At 39.4% G+C, this 17,049-nt stretch overlaps 1 long non-coding RNA gene across 1 annotated transcript in view; it reads left to right on the top strand.

Annotated features, from left to right (window-relative positions):
* Positions 1–17,049, top strand: part of LOC150002721 (uncharacterized) — a 254,741-nt gene that overhangs the window by 161,635 nt on the left and 76,057 nt on the right. Inside the window, exon 3 of the long non-coding RNA XR_016512724.1 lies at positions 5,718–5,927. This is a non-coding gene — a long non-coding RNA (uncharacterized LOC150002721). The remainder of the gene's footprint in view (positions 1–5,717; positions 5,928–17,049) is intronic.

Here is a 17,049-nt window from a genome sequence, read left to right as displayed (position 1 = left end):
ATCAGAGGATGACTAGTGCTTCCGGTAATTTGGAGGTACCCCTGCTCTTGACTTTAATTGAATTCATATTTAATAACCTCCTGTGAGCCGTGGCTGGTGTGGCTCAGTGGATTGAGTGCTGGCCTGCGAACCTGAAGGTCTTGCTTGTTCGATTCCCAGTCTGGGCACATGCCTGGGTTGTGGGCCAGGTCCCCAGCTGTGGGTGTGTGAGAGGCAACTGTTTGATGTATCTGTCACTACACTGATGTTTCTCTCTCTCTTTCTCCCTTCCTTCCCCTCTCTCTAAAAGTGAATAAGTAAAATCTTTAAAAAATGCCTTATAAATAAAAACCTCCTGTCAATAAAGTGCGGTGGTGGTAAGGAGAGAGTCCAGAACTCCCCACTATTTTTCATCTTCCTGCACTCAGAGTTTTCTCTGAAAGTGTTATAATAGTCATCACCTCAAGAGAGCTAGTTATTTAGTTAGTGGCCCCCTCCTTTTTTATTCACATTTTTTTGGTTTTTAATTTTTGGTTATTTAATTTCTTTATAGGATACGTGCTCCTTTCTCCCTCTCTCCATCTCTCCCATTCTCCTCCCCCCCTTTCTTTCTCCTTCCTGTCCTTCCTCCTTTCTCTTTCCTCCACTTTGAAACCACAACTTTATCTTTCAGATTTCCCTTTAGAATGCTCCCATTGGAATGACATTTTTTTCCTGGAAAATTCTGAGTTTAAAACATAAACTAACAGGTGGTTAATATGCTATTTCTCTACTACCTCCTTTTCGGGAAGTAAGGATTGGTAGAACCCCAGGGAGTTACCGGCTCTCAGCAGTGAGCCATAGTACAAGCATGTTTTTTAAGATTTCTTCTTAGAACTCTGCAAAAGCAAAGATTACTGTGTCTGGTGGCAGGATCCTGTGAAGGACCACATGTAGCTTCAACATGGCTCACCTTTCAGGGTGGGTCTTTCTTAGAATTTACAGGGAGAGTAGTTTGACTAAGACTGTAAATTTAAGAAAAATGGTTGCACTAATTATTGCTGATTAAATAGAATGAGGGGAATGTTAGGGCTAAAACAGGAGGGTGCATCTTGAGAGGAGGCAGAGAAATAGGGCTTTTTTTTAGAATTCACAGTTTAGCAGGTGTTTGCAGGGGCATGAATATTTCCTGGCTATTTCTGAATCTGAATATATTAAACTGCACCATAATAGAACTTTATTCCATTTATTAGGAAAAGTTACAAAATGATGTTATTTACATTATTTTTTCTGGTATGTTACTAAAAAAATCAACGTTTTCTTTGGTGAGTAAACGGATTGGATCACCTAGGACTGACGTGTTCCAGTCACCTTAACTACAGCATAACAAGATTTGGTTCAGTTGTTTAATCATTAAAGGTGGCCCATTAGAACTGGCAATTTGGAAATTAATTTGCAGCTGGGACATTTTTCATTGTGACAGCCAGACATCTTCAGAACCATATCCTGACAGTCTCTGATTGTCTACAGAGAAATAGTCATAGCTTTCCTGGATGAAGATAAAGAGTGGAGCATGTTGCCATGTTTTGTCTCCCAGAATCAAAGATATAATAGATTAACCCAAAGCAACAATCAGTGTTTTTGATCCTGCCTGAGACATCCCTTTGTCATGCAAGATGAAGCCTCACACATGAAAAATCATATGCTCTATAACTTCTCAACTTGAGATGTCTCATCTGGGAGTGTTCAAGCCCCCATCCCTCAATATTTCTTTTATGGCTCCAAGATTAAAAGACAATATTCCATCTTTTATAGTGTCTTTTGGGAGAAACACAAAAACAGTAACTCTTAGCAGAGAAGGGAATTGTATGCCCTCTGAGCTGGAAATAGATGTTAATGTCATCCTATTGGCAAGATCACTAAGCAAGGATATACACAGTGTTTCTCTTTCAAAGTGAGTGTGCCCCTGACCTAAAGGAAAGGAAAATTACCTCAATATATCGCCAAAGTACCATTTTCATATGTAATATAATATCATTCCTCTTCTTTGACCAAAATCGGACCCTTAGTTGATTGCTGAATAAAAAATCAGTTTAAAAAGAGGATCGTAAAAATAGCTTATACACATCTTATAGGTTTATTTAAATTTGAAATGCAAAATTATGCACTAATTCACCAGCCTTATGAGGTAGATCAAGATTTCATCATTGTCCTGACTGGGTGGCTCAGTGGATGGGAGCATTGTCTTATACACCAAAAGGTTTTGGGTTCAATTTCTGGTCAGGGCACCTACCTAGGTTGAGGGTTTGATTCCTGGTGGGGGTGTGTGTGGTAGGCAACTGAAGTTTCTCTCTCATTGATGTTTCTCTCTCTCTCTTCCCCTTCCCCTCTCTCTAAAATCAACAGATATATTCTCAAGGAGGATAAAAAGAAAAAAAAAGAAAAAAGCTTGTCTTTGAGCTCAGACCTGCTGATTAATGGTGTTCATTGGCTCTTACCACAAGTGGTACCCATACAGCATCTTTACAATGTTCAGCTTCAGCTTCTTAACTGAAGGGAGAATTATAGAAACTTATAAGGCAACCAGAGATCACTGTTCTAAATTTTGTGATATCCCCCTCAATCCTTTATAGCAGTCTTGCTCACACTTCATAAGAAAACATGCTTTTATTGTGTCTTTTTTAACACATTTAATGTGGTTTGTGTAGAGACAGATATTTTTCTCTTTGTATTCATATTAATTCATTTTAATAATAATTGAATCATGTAATTAAAGTAACAAAGATAATTAGCATCACTGGATTAGGAACAGGAACTTCAGCCTCTGGCTAATAATCCAGCTCAGGGGCCTGGGCACAATTGTTTGGGTGCACTAATGAGTGGTCTGCTAGTCATAAGAATTGGCATTCCCCGGGCACCAAATAGTACATTTACATCCTGGTTGCATGGAATCTGGTTAAGAAAAGGGTTTTGAATCATTGTCATCAAGTGTGTAGGTTCTTGTAGTTCAGTGAGCAACTCTTCCATATTTGATTGCATCAACATTTAGAATGACAGTCCTTAGATAATGCCTCCTGTCTTTAAATAATTGCAACAGAGAGACTTTTAAAATCTGGTCTTGTCTTTGGGAGTCAGCAAGTCTTTATTCAGGCTAAATTAATACAACCTATGTATTAAAATACGTCTGAGTTCAAGGTTTCTCAAGCAGGTGTATCCAATTTCTTCTAGCTTTTTCTTTCTTTTTTTCCTAAAAGACACAAGCATTATAAACAATGAAAAATATCTGTATTCAACAACAAAAGTTAAAAAACCCTCTGTGTAATTTAACGTTGGAAATCAATAGTGTATGTCTCTGATTGAATTGAGTGGTGGAGATGAAGACTTTTATTGCCCCAGGTGGACTGAAAAAGGTTGGTGCCTGCAAGCCGGCAGTCAGTCACAGAATACCCAGTCACTATGTATTTTCATTGCTCCTAATATTTCACAGCTCTAGGCTACCGCCTGTTCTGCCTAATGAAAGCACTAACCTTGACTGGGAGCCCTCTGAACCTTCCCCGGGGGCCCCCTGGTGCTTGTTCACCCCTTGACATCAGCCTTCAGAGTATACGAAAAAGAAATCTTAATGAGAGAAGGGAGGACTGAGGTGGTGCTGTGTGCTCATCTGGCTAAACTCCTAACATCTGATGATTATATTTGATTCTTAAGTCATTCTGAACTCCATCTGCAGCTCTGCTCTCTTTTATCTTTCCTCGGCATCACAACCTTTACTACAAAGCTTGTTTCAAGGGAAACATAGAATTCAAATCACTCCTGCTTCATGCTAGCCTGTTTGTTTGAGATATCAGCGTATAAAATGTCCTCTGAATGATTTCAGTTAATGAAATCAAAGTGACTTGAGAAATAAAAACTTTGATAGCGAATATGTGTTTTATTCTACATTAGGGGTTCCTCTTGCAACTTGGTGGGATGAGGAGGGCTGAGGCCTGTTTTCCAGATTGTTTGCAGAATTCTAATTTAACACTGGGAAGGTGCTCAGAGGACGAGGTTATTTTGTGGGACTTCAGAAGCAACCTGGTGCCGGGTCTGAGTTAAGAATATTTTCAGATTGGAGTGATGGATATTCTTTGTTGTCAGATGCCTCGGTGTGGTAGCCATGAGAATAGCTTTTTGTCCTTAGAGGTTTTCTTCCTTCCTTACTTTTGGGGCATCTTTTGAAGTGCTGGTGACTCTGGGGAGATTTATGGGGGTTACTGTGGGAAGAGTAGAAGACCCTTCCTCTTCCCTCCGGGCTGGCACCAGGAATGCAACCTGCTTTCTCCACCTGCCGGCCCTGGAGCTGGTCTGGCTGTAATGGATGTGCCTCCTCTTGGTTAGAAAAGGAATCTTTAGCACAAAGCTATAAAGTGATGCCAACTTACCATTGTTTTCATTAGAGCGAAGGAATGTCTTACAATGACCTGCAGCAGCAAAACTTACCAGATGTCCACTTGTCACCCCCAGTGAGAACACTGAGCACTCACTATGGACTAGTCATGACACATTTATGTTTCCTTTAATTGTCTCAATATCTTTAGTGATTTCATTATCTTTGTTCCATGAAGGACAAAAATGAGGTTTAGAAAGGTAAAGGTCCCACAGCTGGTGAAGGGCACACTTAAATACAGCTCTATCTGGCTTCCAAAATGGTGGACTGAACTAGGAGACATTTATGGCTCCCTCAGTGTATCACTGAGAAGATTTTAGAGAAATGTAAGCACGTAATATTCACCTAACCTCTTCAATTTCTGGAAAAGAGCGCAATATGAAAAGGTGAACATTTTATTTATTTATTTTTTACTGAATTTATTGGGGTGACATCGGGTAATAAAATTATATAGGTTTCAGGAGTACGACTATGTAATGTATCATCTGTATGTTGTATTGTGTATTCACCACTGCAAGTCAAGTTTCCTTCTGTTACCATTTATCCCCCCTTTATCCTCTCTTACCTCCCCCCATCCTCCTTTCCCTCTGGTAATCATCACAGTGTTGTCTGTCTATGAGGATTTTATTTTTTAACTTTTTGCCTAATCCCTAAAATGTTTTAAATTGTTGTATTCTTACTTGATCGATATGTTCCCTGCTGCTGAATAGCTATCCTACCTCTATTATCACAGTATGTTTAGGTCAACATAAGAAAAAGGAAGATGGAGAATGTTCTATAATTATGTAATAATATAAAGTATAAACTCATGAGAAGGGAAGGCTGTTCTTACCTGTGAAATGACTGTCAGCTCACTGGTCATTGCAGCCGCCCACACCTGGGAGCATATGGAGAGCCATGCTTAGTGAAGCCACCACACTGGTGAGGTTCTCCTTGGTCCTCCTGCAGTGTGCTCCAGGGCTGGCAGGGATTGCTCATCCTTCTGTGGCCCAGTTTCTCTATGAGCTAGCTTTCTGAAGTGGTCTCACAGCCCAGGTCTGCACAGGCTGGCTATCCCCCATGAAGACAATTTTCTTCGCAAGTGTTTGTCAGGGTGTGGCCTAACATGAAGAATGATTTCATGTATGATTGTATGACATTGTGATGAATGTTTTTAAACAAACAAAAAAATACCCCTTAGATAGAATTGCCAAGCTCAAAAGTGATCCAGATGGGTTTTCTGACCTATTTCAGCACCAATATTCCCTTTATGTTCTTAGAAATAGCTGGGGAGATTTTTATATCCATTCACACTTCAACTCTGGGACTCAGAAAGTTTCTCTCTTGTGCCTTGTAGAGCAACATGTACCACTGTTACACCTGAACTGTCTGGAGAGCTGTGAAGATGGAAAAGAAACGCCACACTCGGAGCATTTTCATTTCGTTGTGTATCTATGGCCCTTATTGTGCAGCTGGCCTGGATTCTCTCTGTAAAGACTCTGTGCAGCTGTTTCCCCGAGGCAGCACCTGAAGGCAAACATCACCCAGCATGTCCTTCCGGATCTCGGTGAGTCATTTTGTCCTTAACTCTGTCATATATAATCACAAAAGATTGGTATTTATCTGAACTTTCTTTAGGATACAATACTTAAACTCATTCTCAGAAGTTGCAGGAACTAGGCACTCCATTGTAAAAGGTTTTCTACCCCCACCCCATTTCTGTAGTTTCCATGGCAACATTTTGCTCTGAGGGCACCTCCAGGATTATTACTATCATCACAGTTATTTCTTCTGATTACTATTGTGGCTTATTGTCATCAACATCATTTTGACTGTCTGTAGTCACATCCTGATCCTTAACACCTGGCCTCTGGGGAATGTCTTCTCAAAACAGTTGAAGAGTGAAAAACATTAGAATGTAAATCCCAAGAGATTACCAGTAGTGCAATTATCCTACATCAGGTTTCTTTTTTTTCCTTTCCTCTTTTATTTCCCCACCAGTCACTGTAATCCTTCCAGAATATATGTGAATAAGTTTGTCACAATACAAAGGTATATGCAGTTGTTACTGCTGTTGATCTGTTTTTAGAGAAAGAATGTGTGTCTGTGCATGTGTGTGCATGCATGTGCACACACTGGTGAAGGAGGGAGGAACTAACCATGTAAAGCTTTTTAATATTACTAAAGGAAGTTTTCATCAAATGTTGGAAACTAGCTGTTTAGAGAGTAAGTTTTAATAGAAAGTGATCTTCTGGTTTTATCATATCTGTAGCCAATCCTGTAACCCTCCATGAGGCTGAGGGAGAACAGGCTTCCTTGGGAGGGGACATGTAAGTTCATGTTGGCTGGGATACCCCATATCCTTGAGATCTGTTTAAACTTTGCTTGACCCCGCCCCCTATCTTCTGTATTGTGAAAATTCAGAACCCTAATTTAAGTTCTATATGTCCCGATAGCTGTCTTTTTTGTGCCTTTCTACCTCTGGGTCCCTGTGACGATGCCGGTTACTCCTGCTGGTGAAACTGTGGATGCAGAATTCTGTGTCCTCACCCGTTTATAGAAGAAACTCAAATCAAGCTTGCTTACCTTCTTGCCCTCCTGTCCTCTGTCCCTCCTTTCTTCCCTGCCTTCGCCCATCCTTCACTCTTCCTTCTGTCTTTTTCCCTCCTTCATTTTCTACTTCCTTTCTCTTTCACAGGGAGACTTGGAGGATTTGGGGGATCACAAGGAGTCATTATCCTAGGGTAACAGCCTCCCACCATCCGACTGCCAGGTCTACCCCCTTATTCTTCTCTGCCTGTTATCTCTCCTTCTGGCATATTTAGGAGTTTCTTCTCTTTGACTCATTTTGGGCAGTCCTCCTTGCAAGAAATTCAGTTTTCTCCACTTGGTTTAATTTTGCCCTTAGGTATATTTGCAGCACCTGCAAATCAATTACACATGCTCTTTCCCACATAGGGGTAAAGACAAAACCCAACATGTATTAATTTAGGTTTTTTGGTGGCACTAGAGCTTGATCTAACTCAATGCCCAAAGTCTTGCCTCACTGTCTCCTAGTCATGGGAAAGGCAATCCCCCATGCCTCCAGGAATCTGGGAGGTAACCTGCATGGTAAGTCAAGGGGATCTGGTGGCAGAGACAGTATGGAGTGGGGAGAGCCTGCCTGTCCAGAGACAGACAGTTCATCCAATGGAAGCATAAACTACTTAGCTCCAGTCCATGGCTGCTTGTGAGGATGGGTCTAGTGGCCTTCTCTTCCAACTTTTAAGGAGAAGTTTATAAAATTTCCCCAAATTTCAATGTTGACAGCTAATAAAAGATAAACTGTGCAAGACAATATTTTGTTGGTCAATGCACCATGTGGGAAGGACAGACCTAGCTTGTAGATCTCAGTCGTTTCTTCTATCCCGGACATTGGGCAGGGAGCCATGTGTGCCAGCACAATCTTTCCCCTTCTCTCTGTGATGCCAAGCCCCCTGCAGCCCAGCCAGGAGGGGTATCTTCTGCATGAGGATAAATTTCAAAGCATCTTGGAGTCTGAGGACTTGTATTTTAGCTTTTTGATTTTAAGTCAGCAGCAGCAGCATTTGAGGGTAAATTGAAAGCAAACATCATTCCCAGCTAAGATTTTCTGCAACACTTTCTGTACCTTCAGGATTCAGTCCTCACCATCTCTGTCCTCGACTGCTAAGATTGGACTCTTCTCTCCAGGGCCTGGCCAGTAGTGAGGGGAAGGAATGAAGGTGCTTATTAAGGTTATTCCCCTCCCCCTTTTTTCTGTGTTGGCAACCAGATGACTTAAACTTTGGTCTTTTTTTATTTTTTATTTTTTTAATCTTTACTTCTGGAGGATATGGATAGGGATCTCCTCAAGTGTAAAATCCTTGTCACAAGCTCCAAAATTTCTGGGCCTGGGTCCCAGGCAGTTGTTGGCCATTTCTGGTGCCTGTGCCTCACATACTGGGATGAGGTGGGGTCTTGGGTGTGTGCAGGCCCCAACACAGGGAGCCCACCAGGGGGTATGGTCTCTCAGATGCTCATAAGAGTATGGGGTTTGGATGGTGAATCTTCTGACTAGAGGCTTGTAATGGACAGACAATTTCTCTACACACTGGAGTCTTTTCTGGATGGAAAAGGGAAGCACATTGTAATATGCTTGGTGCAGGCAGAGTCTCCCTGGCCCATGTGAAGATGAGAAACCCCTGGATACACAGTTTATGAATATAAATACATTTCATTCACCAATTCACACAAATGTATGGAAGACCTACCATCTGCTGGACATTAGGAAGACACACATCTGGGCATTGTTAGTGCCCAGAGGAGCTGAAGGTCTAGTGGGGGGGGGATGACACAGGTGTAACCCAGACATTTTCTGCAGCCTGATGAGGGAGCAGGGTGGATGTGCTGAGGAGAAGCAGTTCTAAGAGTAGAAGGAACCTCAGGAATCTGCTTGGCCAAAGGGTGGGGGAGGGGCGGCCAAGGAACGGGGCACAAAGACCTGCACTTGGGCACTGAGGTGGGAAGGAGCATGCATGTTTGGGAAATAACGCTTATACTTAGGGAACACATTGCCAAATCCGTGTCTGGAGACTCCAGAGCCCTGGCTCCCACCAGGAGAGGTTCTTGCTGGAGAAGCTCACAGAGGAAATCTGAGAGGATGAGAGGATTTCACCTCACTGTGGCACCTGTATTCATAGTGCGGAATGCTGGGTGCAGTTGTTTAACAGACACATATATTAAACAGCTGCATATATATTATATACATAATTGTGTTCCTTTTTTATTCTAGTGCCAATGCAAATTGTTAAATTTGTGACAATTAAATGAAGAAATAATGCTAGAGAGATCTTTAACAAATATCTACAGAACCCCTACAGTTTGCACTCCAGGTGCTCTTCAAGAACTCAGTTTTGAGCTGATTGTTATTTTAGCTCTTAAAATGTATCTAAGAGAGATATACTTGGGTGTTGGAAACATTGTAATACAGGGGTTAACAGCATGAACACAGATGTGACAGTCACCTGGATTTGAATCCAGGCTCTCTCCCTCAGTAGTTCTTGATGTTGGACAATTTAATCTCTCTGTCTCTGTCTGTCAGTCTCTCTCTCTTGTTCTCTTGCTCTTGCCCTCACTGGGTTTTCCATGCTTTCTCATGTCCCTAATGTAACCTTTTCCTCCTCCCCTAATTAACTCTGGAACAACCTTCAGATTTCATTTCATATGCCACTTCCACAAGGAAGCTCTCCCAGATTGTCCAATCTCCTTGTATAAGATGTCATACATAATATGATGTATCTTTCTTTACCACATTTCTGTTTATAGTTTTGTATTTATTTCTGATGATTTAAATTCATATAAGCTCCCAGCACTACACCCTTCTGTTCACCAATGTGGCTCATTGTTTAGAGTGGTGTCAGCACTATAAGATCAACATTTTTGAGTGAATAGGTAAATAAACACCTTTGTCAGACTAATTGTGAACTGCATTATATAATGCATCTAATCTATTTGGCTCAATGGCTGGTGTATAATTAGCATTTATTAATTTGAGTTATAATTATTCTTGTAGGTTTGCTGTTCTCTACTTCTATAATATACTGAGTAATGAATAATTTGTGTGTCTTTAGCTAGGTTTCAGTAGTTCTATTAGCTAAGTTTTTTATAGTGCACATGCTTTTACTAAGTTCAATATTATGCCCCTAGCCTCGACTGAGTGTTGATTTAAGAAGTGGAGACCTTTGGGATCAGCTGTGGAGCCACTGATGAAGATTTTATTCAGTCTGGAAGTCAGGAGCAGGAACTTTGGGCATCTGGATTATGGCTGCTTCTTTCTAGCTATAACCATGGGCAACTTATCCCTCTGTGCCTTTATTTTCTAACCTGTAAAGCGGGGATAACAAACTATCATGTTGTGCTATTATGATGATTAAATTATTGATGCATATAAAGAGTTTAGAACAATGCCTGGCCCATAATAGACATTCACTGTATATTAGCTATTATTTTATAAGGACTCATAGAGTAAATTATTCTTAGAATCAGTACAAAAACTAAAATAATAATTGTTGGAGAACTGTTAATTTTCCTTTTAAGTCATGGCAGATTTAATATAGGCCACTACATTTCCTCTTTTGACTTGATGTCAGAAATTTTGGAGTTAAACTTAGTGCTTAAGGGCAGAAAAGACCTCATTTCTGGCTTGATATACATAAGCATTATTCTATCAAAAGCCTTTGTTATTTCTTATATTTATCTTGTGTACCTGAACATGTTTTTTAAAAGGTTTTATTTATTTTTTTTTTAGAGAGAGGGGAAGGGAGGGAGAAAGAGAGGAAGAGAAACATTGATGTGTGAGGGAAACATCGATCTGGTCGCCTCTCTCACACTCCCAGCTGGGGACCCCCAACCCAGCCATGTGCCCTGACTGGGAATCGAACTGACAGCCTTCAGTTCGCAGGCTGGCACTCAATCCACTGAGCCACACCAGCCAGGGCCTAAATATGTTTTTTAAAAAACTGAAATCTATGTGTGCTCATCACCAGAAGTCTAGTTTCCATTCGTTACCATATATTTGACCCCTTTCCCTATTATTGAATATTTATAGTGCTTTATATCTGAAATTTATATAATGTTATTAACCAATGTTAGTACCCCAATTAAAAATTGAAATGGACCTCAAATTCTTTTGGGAAGTGTGTGGGGTTACATATTTTAAATTCATAAATTCCATAATAATAGGTTAGAAAGAGAGCACATTTTAGGTGATGTATCAAGTAAATTTCATGTGATCTGAAATTTTCTCTATAACCCAGTATAAACTCCTCTACTCTATTTTTTGAATAACTAAAATAAAATGCAGTATTAATGTGAGAATGATTCAGTACAAAAATTCTAATATAATATGTTCCAAATGCTTAAAACTAGAAATTACAAAACTATTGTTGCAAGTATTTGAAAAGTTCAAATTATTTTCCACTGTTCATATCATAGAATCGTACATCTTGAGAATAGGGTATAATTTGTTTACGCTTCATATTTTACTTGGTTTGAACAATAAAAGGAGGTCCGACCAACTTAATTTTCTGTTAATCTAGTTTCAATTTCTTTATAGAAATGAGAGAAAACTATTGTATTTTCAAAGAATTATGGTTATATCATCTCTCCAATTGGTTATTTCATTTGACTCCTTATCAAAGACAACCCCTAAACCACTTGAAATAGGAGGATATTGATCTCACTATAAAATCTTTTGAAGTCACTGGTAACTTGTTTCAAGACTTTCACTTCTTTCTGTTTAATTTACACCTGCAAATTCAAAGTAAAACTTGTACCTGTACTGGCAGAGAAAAAACAAATAATTGAAGGCCATTTGTTGTGTAATAACCCATTGTAGAAAACCAGTAATGGCAATTTATTCATTCAGTCATTTAGTCATCAACCAATAAATATGTACAGATTGAAGTCTGTGTGCCATGTGTGTGCCAGGTTCTGAAGATGCTCCAATGACTCCTTATCCTCAATGAGTTTTATGAATGAGGTGGTAGGTGGAGACAATCAAGTGAAAAAGAACTTTGAAAATGAACTCTTCTTGCCTCTGTTTCTACTAAGACGTGCTATAATAGACACAAAATATCAAAGTCAATATGGAACAGATTCTCTCTGACACATAATTATGAAGTATATAGTAGAACTAGTTCCTTAAATTTTGGAACCCTCCTCCAGATGAAGGCCGTATGAGTCTGTAGAGCAGACAGGATATGAGAAGGATTTCCTGGGAGGAAATGGTGTCATAGACCCCCCATTTTTTACACCCAAGGGTAAGATGGGATGGGAATAGCACACACTTTACCTCAAGCTTTTAATATGATCACTTAGAGAGTTGCTGTGTATTTTAGGACTAGGGTGGAGGAGTCACCTTGGACATGGTCTAATTCTAATTCTTACTTGGGAATCCTCGAGGGTGACATCAAGGATGATGAGCTGCTTTGCTGCTCCATGATCAGCCACCATGTTCTGAGTTTGTCGAAAGAGATGTATGTTTCTCATGGGAGAAAGGGAAACCCTCTTAATGCCTGCTGTGAGCCAAGGGCAGAGCCAGATAGCAGGCCTGGGAAAGGGAATGTAACCCCTTCAGCTCATCCTGAGTCTCACAGGTGAGGAGTCCCTAGGGATGGGAATCCCAAAGAATTACAAAACAAAACAGAACAAATACAACCTATGGGGCAAAGAGTCAGCACTATCATTTGCCAGACCAGTGCGCTCAAAGCTACCCAACCACTATTTTTATTTGTTAAATCTGGTAACTCTGTTTTCTTTCCCCTCTGACCACAGCTGAATGAGCCACTGTTCAAAAGGGAGAGGAGGGATCAGGGAGTGGGGGAGCAGGAGCTGGTCACATCTCCTTCCTGCAAGTCAGGCAGCTGCCCACTGCAGGCCTTAGCAAGGGGCAGAGCGAGCATTCTTAACTTTGAAGGTTGAGGAATTGCTTAATATTTTTGTCAAGAAACATTCCAGTTAGTGTATCTGGCTTTGTGAATTAAAATGATCACAGAACTGTCTTTTTATGTAAGCAGAGAATCACAGGGATCTGCCACCTTTCCTTTCAGGCATGGGGGAGGATTATTGACATTGAATAGAAGTTTAAAGGGACAGAAAGAGATAAAAATAAATTTGTGTTTTGGTCCCATCTACACCCACATCCACAGATCTGACGGGAGGAGCACAGAATGTGTAGAGGGGAGACGTGGCAGAGGCACCTAATGTGGGCTCCAGGCAGTTCAGAGAAAGTAATGTTGAACAGAGAACAGAAGAAAACAGAAAATTTGTAGGTAAAGAAAGCAGATTAAACACTCTAACTCTTTCCCAAGGTTCACATAAAACAATTCTAAAATTATTATTTTTTAAGTTATAAGCCTCAAAGGATAGTAAAAACAGAGAACGAGGCAATAACTAGAGCATTTTGAAACATGGGAAGCAGATGGATGAGTGGCAAAGAACTGAAGGTTAAGCTAAAGTAAAGAAAGGTGAAGTCTAACTCAATTTACTCAGAATCCACAGCTCAGAAATGGGTACCACCTGGAACTTGTAGAAGTTAGGCTAAAATGAGCAGAATTAATTGAAAGTTAGTGTTTCAAGTAGTTAGATAACCAGATTGTCAACTCAACAACCAACAACCCAGGCAAGAGAATGATTGATTTTTTTCTAGAGGGAGAAACTGGGCTCAGTTGAGGATGGAGAATATTCATTTTCTATACCGAAAACAGGGGCTTCAGGGAATGTACACAATACTGGATGTTGAGACCATTCCCTTAGTCTTCTCACATTCAGCTTCCAGACACTGAACAGCCAGCCCTTCACCATCCATGTAAGGGACTGAAGAGCTTTCTCTGGGGAATGTGACCCGTCTAAGAACAAAGGCCTGGAGATTGTGATATCAAGGCTTCCTCACCTAAACTGCCCAGTCAGATCACCCTACAATGAAGGTCACAGTTGAGAAGTCCCACACTTGTGTTAGGAAAATTTGTTTCCCACACTTGAATGTGAGGAGACAGTCAAGGATAACTAGACATTTGAGTAAAGCATCTGATACAGTACAAGAGGTGCAATATCTGAATAACAGGAGCTCCAGGAGGGAGACCAGATAAAATGGAAAGAGAGTAGGATGTGAGGAACAATTCCAGTACATATGCCAGAATTGAAAGATCTGAGTTCCTGATTGAAAAAGCTTACTCACTTCCCAGTAACAAAGTTTTCTATTTTCATACTGTAATCAATTGTCGGGATAAGAAAAGAAACAAAGAGATAAAATAGAGAATCTGAGTAACATGCACCCCTCTGACGTATCTTTGTCAGACTTCTTAGGTTTCTTTAAATCTATCATTCATTTTCCTCTTCTGATCCTGACATGCCTGTTGTGGAAAATACAGAAAATACAACACACATACTATCCACAATCACACAGTCCTCTTCAATTTTGTTGCTAGCTCTTCATATGTCCTTGAAAGTAGTGGTTAGGACTCACTTGCCATCTCCAGGAAGGATCCACCTCTCTCTCTCTTAATTGGGGTAAACTTGTTACCATTTCTCAGCCCAGATCTCAGAATGCTTCATGACTAAGGCAGAGTTATTTTTCCAAAATGTCAATGGAAGAAAATAAAACAAGCTTGTATTTACCTCCCTGCCTTTGTGCATTTTAAGTCCATGAATCTGAGGGTTGCTAATAAAAACATTTTGGAAACCATCAAGAATTCGAGCAATTAAGTGTTTTTCCAACATCAAACAATTCCATAGTCTGAATCTATTATCCCTGGTGTCTCTTAGTGTTTCAAGGAAACATCTTCCATTCATGTTAATTAGTGATCACAAATGCTTTTTAAAATGGGCCTTAAGTGTACTATTCGTAAGTAGGCGATCTTGGTTTTTCTAAACTGTTGGAATAATAGAAAAAAAATTACATGCCTCTTAGAGAACAAAATGGGCATAATAATTGAGAAGGAACATGTAAGAAGGGATGTAATGGTTAGAGTTAAAATGATGTCTGACAATTACTTTCAATTTGAACCGAGGTGAAGAAAATTAGAATTACAATACTCTTGTGATTAAACTTTGATGAAATGAAAGTGTCATCATTGTTTGATGAGAATTTTTTTATTAGAGTTCAAAGAATATGAATGATTTAACCACAGTGTACCAACACCACAGGGCTGAATATTTTTCAGCTGAGAAAGGCTGACTTTTTCTCAACCCTTCCTTACTGCAGGTCACTAGAGAAATTCCAACCTCTCTCATTCTTCAGTTCTGTGACTGTTTCCATAAGATCGGCTTTTGAAACAAGATAAAACTTATGTCTTTTGTGATAAGTTTTGACATTGAAATCCTGGGGTAGTTTAATATGGCAAATCATTTTCAGGGCCATAGGCTGAAATTTTAGACCCATAATTTTTCTTTTTTAAGGAAATAAATTTTAGAACCTAGACTTCTTGAGAGAAATAGGAAGATCCTGTTTTCACCCTGTATTTGTTGCTGTAAATCAAGATTTAGTGTCCTTTTATTCCATGGAATGAGTCTATTTCCCTTTAGCCTGATGTTTTGACAATTAAAGTTGAGATGAGGACTAACGTTTGTTGAAGACAATGCATAGTCCAGTTTTATTTGGGGCACTGTTTACAGATGACAAGGACACTCAGACTTAGCACCGGGACCTTTTCTGCATCAGCGCAACTGCTGTCTTAGCAAATCCCTAGGTGGGAGCAGGAGCACGGGGAGCCCCTCTCCACTCACTTTGCTGTCACTAAGGGGTTCCCACCTACCTGCCCTCCTTTCCTTCCTCTATCCCTCTCTCCGCCCTTCCCTCTTCTCCTCTTTCCCTTTCTTTTTCCTTTGGGGGCCCAAAATTTAAAAAAAGAAGTTTATCACAGTTATTGGTTGTACATCTCTATATTTTTGAAGATTCAAAAAAGTCTTTTCTGAGTGTCTATGTCAAAATAGTTGGGGACTTAGTCTATGATTCTATAGTTTGGAAATGGGAGGTACTAGATGTGTTCAGCTCTATTTTGAAAATGAAAATTTCTCTCTTATCACTGAAGGAAAGGGGAAGTACTGGCAATGGTCATTCTATTCAATTATTTCTCATAACTGTTGACATTTTAACAATATTATAACTGGGCCCACTCAAAAATACCTTTATTTGATTTTTAAAAAATATAGTCTGTACACTTCATAGGCTCATCTAGGGTAAGTCATTACAGACTAGGTTAATTATTGTCAAACACTATTTTACTGATTTCCTTATTAAAATATCATTTTATTTAAACAAAATAAATAATAAATAAATATTAAATTTTTTATTGAGCCTTGAACAATATAGTGTAGATATATTATTAGGTGATTAATGAATAAAGAAGAATTAAAATACTTATTACTTTTCTCAATGAAGAGCAAAGAGAAATTGTCAAATTTGATCAATTAAAGACCAATCAGAAAACCTGAGTTAAAAAGTAGAAGTTTTATTGTATAAGAGGTTTCTGTCATGACTAGGCTCACTAAAGGAAGAGCTTTCTTGGCTATTCAAAGTTCCTTTCAAAAATACTTTGTAAGGTTAGCTGATGTATCGTTATGGCATTTGCACTTGAATATTGAAATCTTCCTTCAGAGCTGGTCAAACTGATAATTAGAGGTTAAGTCGGGAAAACTGAGAGGTTCAAACACACTGCAATCTCTATTGGATATGAAAAGTGAAAGGCTTGGAAAAAACAGATATGAAAGCTAGAACAATTGGAAGCTTAGAAAACCACAGGTAAGAAATAATAGAAGGCAGTGGTTAAGAGTAGTCTGTGGACAGACTATGTGGGATCAAATCCTACCTTACCACTTAGTAACTCTTTCATTTTGAACAAGTTACTTACCCTTCTTAGACTTCAGTTTCCTCACCTATAAATGGGGATAACAGCAGTAACTACCTTACAAAGTTTCTATGACAAATAAGTACACAGTGTAAAGTGTGCATCTGGTATAGAGTGAGTGTTCAATAGTTGGAAGTTATTATTATTATCATCATTATTGAAATGTGGAAGACTTTATTGGTAACTTTGCAATTACTTCATAACTCTATTTTTAGGACCAAATGAAATACTTCTTTAATAGTGGTCTTTATAGTATTTTCCTAGACAAATCAATAAAAACTTTTC

Source organism: Furipterus horrens, unplaced genomic scaffold (assembly GCF_987537825.1).
Source record: "Furipterus horrens unplaced genomic scaffold, mFurHor1.1.pri manual_scaffold_8, whole genome shotgun sequence".
Lineage (NCBI taxonomy): Eukaryota > Metazoa > Chordata > Mammalia > Chiroptera > Furipteridae > Furipterus > Furipterus horrens.
This window is presented reverse-complemented; position numbering and strand designations above follow the sequence as displayed.